Genomic DNA, 17,513 nt, shown 5'->3' with positions numbered 1-17,513 from the left:
TATTTACCGGTAATCTCAGTGCAGTATCCCTCATCCCATTACTCCCTACTTGCAGTTTAGGTCCAGCATCGATCAACGTACCTACCAAGCAACCTTCTTTTCACTTTTAAACCTTTATACTAAAATCTTCCACCCCACCACCTGTTAAAGGGGTAAAATCCCACAAGCCAACCTAAGAGAACAAGCACAAAACATTACTCCTATATTCCCAATGTGAGTAATGGCACAAGGAATGTGGAATCGGAGTATGAAGATTACCAGTAAATAATCTAAGCACTGTCATCCTCATTCATTTTCCTCATCCCATTCCTCACTACTGGCAGTAAAACCAAAGCATTGATCCAGGCAAAGGACTTATATGACCAATAACATGCTACACACAAAGTTATTTGAAAAACAGGATATAGTCTTAGACACAATTTATGGAACACGAAAAACAATACATAAAAGAGGGTGTATAGGAAGTCCAATGTTTATGCTGAACGATCAGTTTACTCTAACAATAATCCAAATTGTTCAAACACATAAATTGAATTTTTAGATCCAATATAACGCAGGAGCCATTATATGACATCCCAAAAATATATTTATTTATTCTTCACCACATCAGCTGCAGTCAAGCCAACGCATTTCGTCTTGATCACTAAAGGTTCATAAAAGAAAGTCCTTGTTTATTCTTTCTGGATAAGTGTGCACCAGAAAAGGGAGAAGGCTGAATAACTGCATCTCCAGTAGGACCTGCAAGGTTCAGCAGAAAGACGTGTTACCACATTGATGCAAAGCCTTCTTCCCTGCATGAGAAGGCTTTGCGTGGATATCAATGCACATCCACACTAATCCAGAAAGAACAAACAGTGAATTTTTAATGAACCTTTGGGGATACAACTCTCAGATGAGATAGGCCAATGATCCTGTTGGAGCCAGTGTTTCCGCAGAACAAATTATGATGTTGACTTTTGCCAATGTGACTTTGGCAGTCTAACCACTACGTCCCTGCTCGTGGAAACGGAGGCATAAAAGGTAGGAACTCACCTGCAGGCAACATCACACAACCTGTGCTGCTATGGTGCCAATCCTGCAAGTCCTGCAGCTGCTGCTGATAATAGATGGAGCCCAAAATTAACACCGCCATGGATGTAACTGAAGGTAAGAAAAATACCTGCAGGTGTTCCGCAACAACCCATTTCAGCTGGTATGTGGGTTATGCCTTGTGGACCAAATACACTTTTTTTTTTGTCCCAGGTTGGATTCGTTGACAGCGAATTGCCCATACACAGCCACATGACGCCCCTTTTGGCAGTTCATTGACACTGCACCAACACACTCCAGAAAAACAGAAAAACACATGTCAGCTCATCCCAGTTTCTGAGACAGTGAATAGTACAGAACATTGTATCATACAACAGCAAGACCACATAATTAAACAGACACCCTCACATTGCTCACTCGCCATGGCCTGTCAAGACGTTGAAGACACATATGTCTGGATGGATCATCTAAACCAAACATATCTTCCATGAAGCATCTCTTTAATAGACCCACACATATCATTCACATTGCAAGACAATGGAAGGTCAATGGGATACACAGGGGCATATTTATACTGCGTTTGCGCCGAATTTGCGTCGGCGCAAAACTAACGCCATATTTATACTTTGGCGTTAGACGCGTCTAGCGCCAAAGTATGAGGAAAGAGCGTCATTTTTTTGCGTGAACGCCTTCCTTGCGTTAATGAGATGAAGGTAGGCGTTCCCGTCTAAAAAAATGACTGCGCCACAAATGCGTCGTATTTATACTCCCGGGCAAAAATGACGCCCGGGAGTGGGCGGGGCAAAAAACCCCGCATTTGCGCCAAATTTTAGCGCCTGGGTCAGGGCAGGCGTTAAGGGACCTGTGGGCTCAAAATGAGCCCACAGCTGCCCTCCCATGCCCCCAGGGACCCCCCCTGCCACCCTTGCCCACCCCAGGAGGACACCCAAGAATGGAGGGACCCACCCCAGGGACATTCAGGTAAGTTCAGGTAAGTATAATTTTTTTTTTTTTTTTTTTTTTGGCATAGGGGGGCCTGATTTGTGCCCCCCTACATGCCTCAATGCCCAATGACCATGCCCAGGGGACATAAGTCCCCTGGGCATGGCCATTGGGCAAGGGGGCATGACTCCTGTCTTTACTAAGACAGGAGTCATGTAAATGGCGTCTGGGCGTCGTTAAAAATGGCGCAAATCGGGTGGAGGCGATTTTTTGCGTCAACCTGACTTGCACCATTTTTAAGACGCACTAGCCCCATTTTTCCCAACGCCGGCGCTGCCTGGTGTACGTGTTTTTTTTCCACGCACACCAGGCAGCGCCGGTCTGCTTGCGCCGGCTAACGCCATTCAATAAATACGGCGCCCACATGGTGCTTCAGAATGGCGTTAGCCGGCGCAAAATATTTTGACGCTAAACTGCGTTAGCGCAGTTTAGCGTCAAAAAGTATAAATACGGGCCACAATATTTTGTGAGATAACTACACAAAGCTCACAATGTAAGCAATACCTTCACAATAGGGATGGGGACATCAGGGACCCTCCAGGAGGGATGCTGCCCTGGACACATTTCACTTAGCACATGCCCCTAAAACACTATTTGCAAAGGAACTGGGCTTTATGTATTTCAGGGACAACTTATAGTAGAGGCAAGTGATATGTTAATCTGCCACATGTGTAAGTGCAAGTCAAGAAAGCAAATTCAACAGCAACAGCCTGTGTCACACATGTAGGTAAAGTAGCTGTAAGATACACACATGAAAATGGACACATGGTCAGTCAAATGTATAGGAAGGTAGCACAACTGAACACCCTCTATGTGTGGACAAACAAAACTCTAGCCTGCACTCATGATACATATGCCCAATTGACATCAGGGGGACAAATCTAACACAATACATGTTGACATTGTCCAAGCCAAGATGAAATATTTACCATATCGAACAAAACACAATGTAAGGACACCCCAATTGGATTACCACCCACATTTCCACACAATGAACCTCTGCCCTGGTCCTGGGTGAAACCAGCACTGTCCCCAAAGTCAGATCATGATAACCACAACTGTAGGCATAAAACACAGATTACTCAGGAACAACAAAAAGGTAAAAAGTAATGACAGGACTAATATGTACCCAAAAAATCAACTTGGTTTTTTTTAACTGAAGAATAATGAGAATCAAAGGCCGTTGGGCAGTGTATTACAAAGTGTCTGCACAGTACTGTGCACCAGCTTGACTCTGATCACTGCCAAAGAACCTCTACGGGAAGGGGCATCAAGTGGGCATGCAGGCACCTCAGTGATCATTCTTGGGTGAGGTGGGTTTTGATCTGGGATTGGTGGGATTAGATTTGGGAGGGGTGGTGATCACCTTTGGAAAGGGGGCCTTCCTCTTTGGGGCGGAATGGGTATGGCTGCTTGCTGAGGGTGGGTAGATGTGACAGGGGAGGACTTGAATGTAGAAGGGATGGTTTGGGTTGTGAGTGGGGTTCTCAGCTTTTTGAAGGGGTGGGGCTCATGGTGTAAGTTAAAAAGGGAAGCTTTCTTTGGGAAATCAGGTAGAGTCTGCAGAAGGGGTTTGGGGTTGGGAGGCTGAGGGAGTGCTTGTCTTGCCTATGGGTGTTGATGCTGCTGGTGTTTGCTTGTCTGAGAAGTGATTGGGTGTAGGTGGTGCCTGCTGTGGGTGTGAGTGTGGGCATTTGCATTTCTTGGTGGCATGTGAATTGGAGGTGTTGGGTAATGTGGGAATGGTGGCTGTGTGTGTGGGTCAGTGGGTGTTGAGGTGGTGTCTTTGGATTTGTTGAGTATGGTGGATGTGTCAGTGGGTGCTGGGGTGGTGTCTGTGAGGATAGAAGTTGTGGTGTGTGGGTGGGTGGGGATGCTGTCTGTGGGAATGGTGGTTTTTGTGGTGTCTTAGTGACTGTTGAGTGCTTGCATGCTGGTGTGTCTTGTGGTGCTTGTGTTTATGTGTTGGTTGTGCGTGTTGAGGTGGGTGTGTGCGGATGTGTCTGTGTGCTTGGGACAGGTAGGGGACTATGGAAATTGGATGGGGTGAAGGTAGGTGGTGGGGAGGATTGTGGGGGGTAGATGGCTGCTGTTAGTGAGGAGGCCAGAGCCTTAAAAGATCTCTGTAGGCCAGACATTTCACTATGAATGCCTTCCAGGTACACAACCGTCTGCTGGAGCTGGCTGCCCAGCACCTGGATGGCACTCAGAATGCCAGTCTGGCCCACAGATATACTCCTCAGATCAATAGCCTCCTCACTCAGGGTAGTAGGGGTACCAGGGGCATGGAGTGAGGTGCCTAGGGCAAAGGAGACTCCCATCCTCTTAGGTGAGCGGACACGGCCAACTGTCTGGGGAACAACAGGGAGGGTGGAGATGGAACAGGAGCTGGTCCTGATGGTCTGCCACCACTAGGGAGTGGCCACTGGACAAAGAATATGAAGATGACGAAATAGTTCCTGTGTCCTCCAGGTTGCTCCCCACACTCTCTGGGCCACTGGCCCTCTCTGTGCTGGTTGTCTCATGACTGGAGGTACTATGGCAGGTTGCTTCCCCGCTTGTTTCCGCCCTGTCTCCTCTGCTTCCCTGGGATGATGCTGAAATTACAAATTCAAATAGGGTCACTACGTGTGCCTGAACTCACTTGAACAACAGCTGTGATTTTCAAATGTTATTATGACGCACAGTAGTCACCACCCACAAGCTGTAGCAAAGTGCTTCAGCATTTGCCACACCGAGATAAACTGTCAACAGTTGCCCACAAGAAATTCAGAACCACACACAGCTCCAATTGCACGGGTGAAGTTGTGCAATCTGTGTACCAATGAAACAAGTAGGAGACCTCATCACCTTCAATGGTTTGCTCATGTAGCAATCCACATTTACCTGTTGTTACACAATAGTAGGACAAAACCAAGCTCAATTCCACAGACCCCACACAAGATCATGCAATGCATATTCTTCATATGTACAATGCCACAACATGAAGAAATGATGGCCAAATAATCCAGCCATGTTGTTGAAAGAAGTACAGTAGCCAGAATAAGGTGAGATGGAAAAACCCATGTCACACTGGAAAAAATAAACCATGGTCACTTCACTATTTGTACATTGTCTAAATGGACTCCTTGATGTTGTACTAATGTTGCTCAGATAACACATATTCCACAGAAATATACACTGGAGACAAGTTGGGCAAAATGTCAGGGAGATATGTCTACAAACTCCACAACAAAATCAATCAGGTAGCCCCAGGGAAATCACCTCTCTTTACTGGTACTTCTGACAATACCGTACTCTTATTGCATCTGTAGAAGCCAATAGTCCATTGAATGTTGTAGAGGCTGAGGGATTCTCAAGTACCTGTAGAAGGCCCTTAACATGTTGCTTAAAAGGAAGGCATAGCACTGTCTCTCTTTGTCATGCAAACACTGATTTCCTTGGATGAATGGTTGTACACAACCACATATGATTCCCACATTACTGCAAGTCACTCCCTAATGCATGTCAACACTTAGGTAATGAGCCTTCATCGTTTAACATGTTCTAAGATGTTGCCAAATGAGTCTACACCAATGGCATTGAAAAGCACATTGTGGGTAAAATCTGTAGTTCTACCTGTCGTATCCTTCTTTGCTACTGCTTTTGGATGTGCCAAATTAAATGGGAATGACAGGTGAGGGAATGTGAGAGCCACCTATCAATGGTGGCACACTCTTGTCTGTGGCGCCATATCTACTGTAGCCCAATCAAATATGTCCAGTTCCAAATATGTTGGCATGCACACATGTGTAAGGTAAGAGACTGCACCCAAAGGGCAATGTATGCTCTGTCACATGTATGATGACAACCTTCATATGACAGACAGTAGTGAGGCACGAACACTCATCACACAATAAAGACAAGTGGCATGCAGGGAACAGATGCCACTAGACTCACTGAGCAGACATATGGATAAGTTCAGTGATCTATTACTCCATGTTGTTTGGGCTGACACACTGAAGAAAAGTGGACTGCTGGGTACACCCACAACAACAAACAACATGACCTGATCGATCACTGTACTCAGCCTTGTTTTGGCCCTGTGTAGGAAAGTGGCCTCTTTCTAGCTTGGTTACCCCCACTTTTGGCCTGTTTTTCAGTGTGCTTGATTGTGTCAATTGGTATCCTGCTATTCAAGACCCTAGTAGTTATGCTTGTTACATTAAATTATGGTTGTTGTATACTGGTAACCCAGTATTTCACCCACAATTGGCATACTGGTGCCCCCTTATAAGTCTCTAGTATATGGTACTTAGATACACAGGGCATTGGGTTCCAGGGTATCCCTATGGGCTGCAGCATATATTTTGCCACCCATAGGGAGCCCATGCAAAGGCTTCTGCAGCACTGCAATTCCAGCCTTCATGAAAAGGTTCATGCACTCTTTCACTACCATTTACATTGCACCAGGTAACTTATAAGTCAGCCCTATAGCAGGCCCTCCAGCCCTGAGGGCTGGGTACAGAGTACCCATGTGTGAGGGCACCCCTACACTAGAGAGGTGCCCCTACAACCTACGACCATTTTCCCAGACTTCGTGAGTGCAGGGATGCCATTTTAAACATGTACCGGACATAGGTCACTACTTATGTCCATCTAAATAATGGTAACTCCAAACATAGGCATGTTCGGTATCAAACATGTTGGAATCATACACCAAGGCTTTTGTAAGGATTGGATTTTATGATTCCATGCACACTGGTGGCTACTTAGAGGAACCCCAGTATCGCCATTCAAGCCTTCTGAGATTTTCCAGGCAGCCCCAGCTGCTGTCAGCTCTCAGACAGGTTTCTGCCCTCCTGTTGCTTGAAATGCTCAACCCCCGGAAGGCAGAACAAGGATTTCCTTTGGGAGAGGGGTGTTACACCCTCTCCCTTTGGAATTAGGTGTTATAGGCTTGGGAGGTGTAGCCTCCCCAAGCCACTGGTCATGCTTTGAAGGGCACATGTGGTGCCCTCCTTCAATAATCCAGTCTACACTGAGCAAAGGAATCTCACTTGGAGTGAAGGAGTCACTCCCCTGCTTTAGCAGGCACCTCACTGCATCGACGACCGGCTTCGTGGAGCCCCTCTCCTGACGAGCTGCGTGGATCCTTCATCACGGGTGGTAGACTGAAGTGGTCATGATGGTCCTGACACCCTACTGTCCAACTTTGGTGGAGGCAAGAGCTTGCCTCCCATGCAAGACCTTACCCCTGTGCACCTTTATCTTTGTAACACTGAGTATTTTCTTTCATGTGTGTGAGTACTCTGTGACTACAGTGGTATTGCATGAGCCTAGCATGTCCCCTTAGATAAGTGTTGGCTGCTCAGCTACAGCTACCTCTAGAGAGCCTGACTTCTAGACAATGCCTACATTTAACTAATAATGAATTACTGGACCTAGTATAAGGTGTAAGTACCATAGGTCCCACTACAAACCAGGCCAGCCTAATATGCCTTTGAGAGGTAGTTGGTTGTGGACTGTACTCTTTTGTGACCTAGGTCACTGGGCCAACAGGCAAGGCACATCAGCATGCACCAACTACCATACCAACACAAGCAATCACACATCTTGTGTGTCAACCATGGTCCATCTCCAATCTTCAAGGGGAGATGGCAGGCTCTAACACTTCAACTTGACAATGTAACAGGTAGGAGCATGTACAGGACTCACCCCTTGTTGCTGCTGTGCTCCCCTCAAATGCCCATCAAGCTTGGGGGAAGGCCACCTCCCGAATGCGGTCCAACACGGGGGTCAGGCTTCTGCATGTGCCCTCCCCAAATTGGGAGGACAGCCCCAGCTGGACCTCTGTGATCTTCCAGGCCCAGTGTCTCAGGCCTTCCCACCTCTTCCGAGAGTGGGTACTCCACCAGTTATGGACCCCAGGGTCCGTACCTTCCGGGCGATGGCTCTTCAAATCCCTATCTTCTGATGGGTGTTGACCTGTATGGATGCAGGAGACAAATCAAAAGGCTACAAATCCTTTTTTTTGCCAGATGGTTGTATCACACACATTTTCGAAACATCACCCACAAACATTTTATAATTCACATGCTTCACATGCTTATAAGTACAGGGACATGATTACACTTTTTTTGGAATCATCAGAAAGCTAACCTACTACCCTGGAAATGCCCTGCTCATGGCCTACACTGACTAAGCTACCTACTGACATCCGTTGGTCCATTGTCAAGCAACATGCACTGTGATGTGACCCACAATGACACACAACACAATTGTGGCCTACTGAAGGGTAAACTCCTTGGGCCAGACCAGACAGACACATGTACATCCAGCCACATTGACTCAATGCGTACAGTCCCTCGAGGCAACTAACAAAGTATAGACTTTATCATAACACTTAAGTGACAATGAAAGGGTTGCCCAGGGTGGCACGGACAGTCAATTCCCTGTGCATGTGTGGACATGTGAGCTACCTAATGTTGACTCCTACCACTTCAGGGTGGGCTTGTGTGTTCTGTATTTGCAGCACAGAACACACTTTGCATTGTATGTGGCACTCCTACAGAGATGGCATCCAAAATATTTAGATCAATTTGGGCTTATTGGTTTCTTGGTGCCAAACTTATGAGTCACATGTCATGCCCTCCCTGGACTTAGCCAAATAGGTGCACTGTTTGTTTGGCACTTGTGCAAAAACGCATGTACTGGACAAATACAACTTATGTAAAACAGAGTTGTGGGAGTAAGGTGCCTGTCGTAAGCCAATGACAGACATTGACAATGACACACAATACATACATTTACTAGGCCATGGAGTAACCTCAGTACGCATCCCTAATGTAGTCAATGGACATAGGCCTTTAGGCCAAGTCTTGCTCTTAGAGACTCATTGTGGCCACTTGCCAGGATCTGCAGGTCTACAGTGAGTGGGCCTGGTGCCACAGTAGCATAGCCACGGTTACTCTACCCCAGCCTGGCCTACGCCTTATACTGGGAGATACATGTGACGGGCCGTGGTTTCTTCATGTTGAGCATATAGAACCGACATGACACTCACAATTTCATCACTTCCATGCATGACAGTACATTATATTCCTATCCTCTGTGTAGCTTGCGGCTTGTGTGGCACTCTGAGGGCACAGTGATTTTCGTATGGTTCTCATACAGCAGTTTGCCAAGGTTAGATGGAGGTTGGGTGCTCTGAAGCATTATACACATTGCTAACAAGTTCCTCAAATTACTCAGTATACATACAAAGCTCATGCTGTGATGGACATACACGTCATTTGACATTGACAACTATCATCAGATAGGTCATTGTATGGCTGTAAAGTCTTCTGCCTAGATATATGCATGCAACACAAGGAGGATCTAGGCCTTATCACACATCAGACTACACAATGTTAATGAGAAATACATAGGTAACCTTTACACTACCTTTAGGCCAAGTCTTGCTCTTAGAGACTCATTGTGGCCACTTGCCAGGATCTGCAGGTCTACAGTGAGTGGGCCTGGTGCCACAGTAGCATAGCCACAGTTACTCTACCCCAGCCTGGCCTACGTCTTATACTGGGAGATACATGTGACGGGCCGTGGTTTCTTCATGTTGAGCATATAGAACCTACATGACACTCACAATTTCATCACTTCCATGCATGACAGTACATTATATTCCTATCCTCTGTGTAGCTTGCGGCTTGTGTGGCACTCTGAGGGCACAGTGATTTTCGTATGGTTCTCATACAGCAGTTTGCCAAGGTTACATGGGGGCTGGGTGCTCTGAAGCAATATACACATTGCTAACAAGTTCCTCAAATTACTCAGTATATATACAAAGCTCATGCTGTGATGGACATACACGTCATTTGACATTGACAACCATCATCAGATAGGTCATTGTATGGCTGTAAAGTCTTCTGCCTAGATATATGCATGCAACACAAGGAGGATCTAGGCCTTATCACACATCAGGCTACACAATGTTAATCAGAAATACATAGGTAACCTTTACACTACCTGCACAATGGACATCCCATGTATGGCACACAAAATGTGACAAAAGACACCCAAAAAGTCTAACTGGCACACAGACGCACATTGTAGCCTATGAGGAAGGAAAGAATGGTGTTGACAGAGTCAAATATGCCTATGAGGTTCTTACTTTCTTCTCTGGTGAGCCATAGAGCTGACCATACAGAGGAAGGACCTCCTCAATGAGCTTCTCTAGCTCCTCAGGAGAGAAGGCAGGGGTGCTTTCACCTACTTGGGCTGTCATTATTGCGCCAAGAGGTGGCACATAGCAGCTGAAGAGGTGGAGGTGTTGATGGCAGCAATGTCAGGAATCAAGTGAGTGAATTGAATTTGCAAAACGTGGCACACAAGTGGCCAGCAACTGTCACAGGCTAAAACATTAGCCTACGGCTGTGTCCACCATGGTTGGAACAACCCATCATGTGGTCAACTTCTGCTGGCAGCCATGCACAGTTTCTAATGTCCAGTGAAGTAGGTCAGGCATCCACCATTTTGGCAGTTGAAACTATAGTATTGGACCCTGATAAATGAATCACAACACCAATATATGTGTTGGTTCACCCCAAACATTCTAAAGCAGACTTGTTGTGTAGGTTACACCACACAGCCACCAATGTAGTGTGTTGCTGGGCACAGATGGCATGTGACAGTGGTGCACTGTCCACCGCTGCAGACTGCATTTTTAGAGGTTGAAACAGACTGCTAAATTTCGAGGAGCTTTTGAGCAGCAAATAGCTTAGTGTTGCCTAAATCCATGTTATGGTCACATGTTTTGACAACAATGGGGGTCATATCTGACCCTTTTGTAGTTGACAGCTGTGATATGTATTAGGTGTTATGTATTTCCAGTCGGAAATGCTTTGTCACATGATTTTGTTGCCATACATCATGTATGTTGGTGTTGACATAGTGACTAATGCTCCAACTCATGTATTTTCACACATAGGTACCCTGGGAATGGGAGGAGGAGACAACCTCCAGTGTACCGTTGATTGCCAGCCCATCAAACCATGGAAGAATGCCACATCATAAAACAGTACAGTCTGAATAGTCAAACAATTGGGGATTTATGTCATCAGTTGGAGCCAGATCTGATGCCTGAAAACAGTAATGCAACATGCATACCACCCATTGCTCAACTCATGGTAGTATTATACTTCCTGGCTACAAGGTCCTTCCAACATACAGTGGCCATTTCTGGTGGTATGTCCCCACATATGTTCATCTTGTGTTAGGAGATGTCCTATCAGCAATGATAAAACACATTGATAGCTACTTCAGGTTGCCTCGACGTAAGGATTTAGCCAATGGGAAGGCTGACGTCTATGGTTTTGCTCACCTCCCACATGTTGTGGGAGCCATTGATGGCACACATGTTGCCTTGGTGCCACCGCAGGCCAGTGAACAAGTCTATTGCAACTGGAAAAACTTCATTCTATCAAAATGCAAGTTGTCTGCTTGTCGGATCTCTACAACTCAAATGTTTATGTCCAGTTCCCAGGTTCAGTCCAAGATTGCTTTGTAATGTGGAACAGCACCATATCCCAGCTGATGTCACAGTTGGTAATTCACATTTGCCCTGATTTTGTGTGAACAATGTCAGGTGCTATAACCCTGAAGTGAGTGACTCATTGTTGCACTTATGTCTCATTTTTAAACAAGAGACTCAGCATATCTAAACCGTCCTTGGTTATTGGCACCACTGAGGAATACAATTATTTCAGAGGAAGTCCGCTTCAATGAGGCCCATAGAAGAAAACAGCAGAGAATGAAGGTGGGTTTAGGGGTCCTGAAGGCCAGATTTCACTGTCTGGACAGGACTGGTGCAGCCCCCCTCTACTCACCCAGGAAAGTGAGTCAAATCACTTTAGCATGCTGTATGATCCATAACACCATCATGCGGAGGAATATATTTTATATCCCAGAGGAGGGAGAGCCTGGGGTGCCACCGGGTGAGAATCCTGACATGCCAAACGAAGATGTTAGGGATGAAAAAGAAGTTGTTGGCTTGCGATAAGATTTCATCAACAGCTTTGTCTCATGACTGTATGTCATGAGATGTCATGACTTTGGCTGTACTATGAACTGTAGTTGTGATAATGTGTGGAGTTAATTCCCATAAAAAGGGAGCTGATGTTCAGGCAAATTCAGCCAAAGGGTGTTTGATGAGCTAGCTTTGTTTTTGTTAGGTTTATGGTAATGTACCTTGTTCTCCAGATGCTTGCTATGTGGCTTGTGTCATATGTATGGTTTCATACCTTTACAACTTGTTTTGTTCTTTGTTCACGTACCTTCACCATCACATCTTCATGTGGGCATTTCAGAGTTGTGACATTGGCAGTTATTTGATGCAGTTCGGACATACAAAGTGGCCATTGATTGTTCTAGGGAATGTAGGTCACAGTCTTTAGGTATACAAGACCTGTGCCAAGACTGCATGAGCCATACCATAATTCCTGAGATGTTTTTTTAAATTGAAAGATTTACAGGCACCATTTCAACTTGTGGCATCTGATGGAACTTGGTAGCTATGATGTTGGGTCCAAAAATACACATTGACAGTGTTACATCTCAGATACTCTGGGTATTCAATGTCGGTGAAGTACGTGAACAAAACAGTGGCAAAAGCTGAGCTGACGGCATGCAGTACTTTTCAGTTTTGCAAAAGTGTTTGTGTTGTAACTTACCAGACTCCACTCCCCTAGGTATTTCTGTGAAACCCTCAGGATGCAGGATGACCAAGACCTTCTCCTCCCAGGAAAATAGTCTTATTGGGGCACTGGGAGGACCACTACCAGTCTTGTTGGCCTCCATCTGTCTCCTGGAGGCTGGTGAACACACCTTGCCCCTCAGATCATTTCACCTCTTCCTAATGTATTCTTTGTGCTCAGAGTGGTGCCTTCAGCATTCAGTCTGTCAGTGATCGGTTGCCACAGTTCAATTTTCCTGCTGAGAGGGGTATGCTGGACTAGGGCTCCAAGCAATTGTGGCTCTACTCTTATGATTTCATCCAGCATGACTCTCAACTCATCTTTAGGGAAACATGGATTTTCAACATGTGACATGATGGGCAAATAAAGTGGGTGACAGAGACTTACTTAACGTGCAAGGTGTTAAATGGGTTGGTGAAAAAAGGGGTACGTTATGTACTAGTATTAACAAAACGGTGGTCTTTGGTGTCCTTCTTGCTGGGGAAATGCAAAGGATTGTGGTCTGTAAAGCAGTATGACTTGCAGGTGTGTCCACTGGACCAATGTGTGCCAGCTGTGTTGTTTTTTAATTTATTCAATGAGTCTGTTACTTTGCTGTATGTCGACCGCAGCAGTCGAATGCCATTAGCCAACTGCCACAAGGGAACCACCATAGCGACTGGGAGTTGGTAATAGGCTCGGTGGTTGGCCATGGTGCTGATGGTGCTAGAGGTTTGACCACCTCTATATAAGACCATTGTGCTGGTCTACCTTTTGCTTGGTGAGTAGAGGTTCTGCCTGTTTCCATTGTAATATGGCAGGCTAAGGACTGCTCTTGCAGCAATCTTTTTTGGACCAGCAACATGGCTTGCTGGTAGCCCAACCACCAAACTGATAATCAGGCCCCATATTCTTTTCCAACCCCTTCTGCAAATACTGAAGGATATTTTTTGGAGAACAGATAGCATAAGAGAAATTCTTGTCAATAAGCCACTTTAAGAATGAACACTAATGGTGACTGTAAGCTCACCTTGTGTATTCTCTTATTACATGTAACTGAAATAAGATAATTAATTCCGGGGACCTTAGATGATGGGGTAGATGAGACTGACCATGGTCCTCTTCAGTTAAATTGTCTTGCTAGAACAGCGGCCTGCATCCATGCAATCCCCAAGGGGCCCATGTACCTGACCTAGGAGGGTGTATGAGTCCAATGTAAGATTTCAGTGATTTCTTACATAGGCAATAGGAGTAGAATTTTTGCTCTTTTAGGGAGGGTTAGGCACAACAAGAGGTCCTGGAGAATTACCACCTGATCCGTCTGACTGTATTAGGCGAGAAACATGTTGACCATGACTAGCAGTTCTGTAGCATAGGGAATACCCACACACAGTTTCATACTATCTAAGGGCCTCATTATGAATTTGGTGGTCTGACTTTAAGACCGCAGTTGTGTCGGTTGCCAAAAGACTGCCAGTTTCACTGTGGAGTCTACCAAAAATTAGAATCCACCAGGACACTGGAGGATGGAAAAGAGGTGGTCCCACCACCAGCACTGCCAGCTCGACAAAATCCCTTCCATCAGATTACGATCCACAAATCATGACAGCGGTTTAACCATGGCAGAAAACGATTTGTGGGGCGAACTGTGGTGGTCTCAGCTCACATCACAAAGAACACCACAACATATTGGATATTTGAATACCACACACTTGACAAACATCCACACACTCAACACACCTACACACTGCACTATATAACACACCCCTAAACAACTCACAATCCTTTGCGAACAGAACACCACTCACAGCCAAGGGGAGGAATAACTATCCCAGATTAAGCAAAAAATAACTTTTGGCACCTACGCACATTTCACCAGCATACATCCCACACCTACAGAACATACACAACACACAAGTTACTATTGCACACAATACGCAACAACTGTAACCCACTCACATCACATCACCTACACATAACATTTCCCTCCACTTTTTTATACACTAACTCACCATCTTTATTACCACTACCATGTCCCCACAAAAAGACTTACGTTTCACAGATGATGAGTTGAGGTGATGGTGGATGATAGTCAGGCTAGAGCCACAACTTTTCAGAGCATAGATCCAGCAAACATCAATAGCCAGGAAAATGGAGTTATGGCAAAGAATAGTTAACAGGGTAAATTCTGTAGGCAACTATCCATGCACAAGAGACGACATCAGGAAGAGATGGAACGACCTCAGGGGGAAGGTAAGTTCCATGCTATCCAGGCACCAGATGGTGGTACTCAAAACTGGCGGTGGACCCCTACCTCCTCTCCCTACTTTCACATCTTGGGAGGAGAAGGTTGTGGATATCCTGCATCCTGAGGTCCTGTCAGGAATACCTGGAGGAGTGGAGTTGAGTAAGTACAACATTCATGCCACCTAAATGATTGTCCTGCATGCTCCCTCACCACCTTTCCAAACCTCAATTAGACAAACCTCCCTGCACACCTCTGTGCCAATTGTACAAATACCCATCTCTGGCATGCCACATGTCGACTATACTTACCTGGGTCCACTGCTTTTGGAAATGGCACGTTAAGTCCTGGGAGCTGCTAGCACTACAACTCCCAGAAGGCAATAGTCCACCATAAAGAAAACCAGAACAGCACACCAAATTTGTGATGTCCTGCATGTGAAACACCACATGTAACCCATCATGAATGATCCACTGTGAAACAGTTAATGGCAATGACGGCAATGCATTGGGCAAATCCCACTACCATTACAAGTAAAACAGAGCTACAGCTGAGTGTCTAGTCAAAATGCTCTTAGAAAGAAGATTCTAAAGATTTAAATTTACTCACCAGGGGTGGAAATCTACATGCTAAGTGAATCCACATGCAGTACATCCAGACAGAGGTCAATGTCAATTGAATACTCGTATACTGTGTCCCTACTCGGACACTATTGTACATTTTTCCACTTTTAGTGTCATGTATTATGCCACACACTTCACCAGGCAAAAAGATTATCACCCAGGTCATTGTTCAGACAACATAAGAGGGTATCAGCAGTCATGTAACTACAAACATAGCTTAACATCTTTGAGCATGGTGAATGTTATTGAAATACTTGAGTCTCATTTCGTTCTAACTGCGATTTGTAAGCAGCTGTCATTGTAATTTCTGGGGATCATGTGCGCATCTCACACAACATCACTGCTACTCAAGCTTAAATATACCTTGTTGTATCACTTACAGCAACTGTGTGTTACATTTATTCCACAGGTAACCTTGCCATTGTCACCATGGAGAGGATACCAGAGACTGCCACAACCCCTCTGGATGAAAGCCTCAGTGAGGACAACACCCCTGGATGTTTTGACACTGATGACAGAGCTGGTCCAACAGGGACACCTGGTTAGTCAACAATGGTCAGCCTCACCCTGCCCACATTGATTCCTCCCAGCCCTGTTGCTCTATATCACAGGCAAACATTCACCACCAAACCTGTGTCCCAAGGACTGTTTCTTCCATTGTGTCCCCGCCCAGTACAGGTACCTGAGTCTCCTCTTGTCACCCCTGACAATGATTAACCTGCCACCACTGGGAGTAGGGACACTGTGGCAGGGGCACTGGCACATGGGGGTAGGGTGCATGGGAGGGATGGTGTAGGCCAGAGGATGGAGACTCAATAGGACAGTACTGACCAGGTAACCATCTCCCAAGTCTTGGGTGCCTATCAAAATTCCCAAGGTAAAAAGGGCCCGGTACTCACCATGATGGGGAAATCCAACAGCTTCAGAGGGATAACCACCAGGAGGCCATGCAGCAGTGGCAGACACAAAATGTCATCCTGACTTCCATTGCTGGGGTGCTGAGGGACATCAACACAAACCTGAGTAGGTCTGCCACACCACATCAGGTCTCTGACACTAGTGATGAGTCATCATTCCCTTCAACATATGTGGGTGCTAGTGGAATGGAGGCCCTGCCAGGAGAAGGGCATGCTTCAGACACCAAACCATCTGTAGCAGAGGAACCCCCTGCAAAGTCAACATCCACCCAGACATCCAGGAGGAAACCAAACCAACAGCCTGGAAATTAATCTCTCCTGATTGTTTCCCCTTGGGTGCCGCAGATACACCCTGTGAACTGTTCTGAAACCTAACTTGATTTTACTACGGTACAAGGACTGGACGTGCGTTGCTAAATTGTGTAGCAGTTGCCCTGATGATTTAATCTGACATAACTGAACCATTCACTATTTACTTTCTGTCATTTCAGTTTCAATGCACACATTTTTTTTGCACTCCCCAATAAATATAACGTAAACACAGGTACTGTCTAAGTATTATGTATCTACCTTGTACAACTGTCATGTATGACACTTATTGTCCCAACATGTCCCTCTGTATTATATAAGCTTTGTTATGGACATCACACATGTACTCTATAACCAGGAGACTCATTACATTGGGAGACATAACCCATTTCAGCTGTATTGTACATCTCCACACATTTAATAGTGCATTTGCAATCAGTAGGTAGAGTAGTACTGCTGATGACTTCAGAATGTCAGCTAAGGTATCATACACTAATGACCCACAGGGTAGAGACGTTAGAGGCATCTCAGTCTTTCTACAAGCCAGGAGTCAAACAGATTGGTCCTTTGTATCATCAGAAAAAACCTTATCACATACCCACTCCTTAGCTTCCTATTAGTCATACCCCATGATACAGACAGAGATCAGTACTGCTGTCCCCAGTTCTGGAACCTTCCA

The sequence above is a fragment of the Pleurodeles waltl genome, chromosome 2_2 (genome assembly GCF_031143425.1).
Source record: "Pleurodeles waltl isolate 20211129_DDA chromosome 2_2, aPleWal1.hap1.20221129, whole genome shotgun sequence".
NCBI classification, from domain to species: Eukaryota; Metazoa; Chordata; class Amphibia; order Caudata; family Salamandridae; genus Pleurodeles; species Pleurodeles waltl.
Note: the sequence above shows the minus strand (reverse complement) of the source record.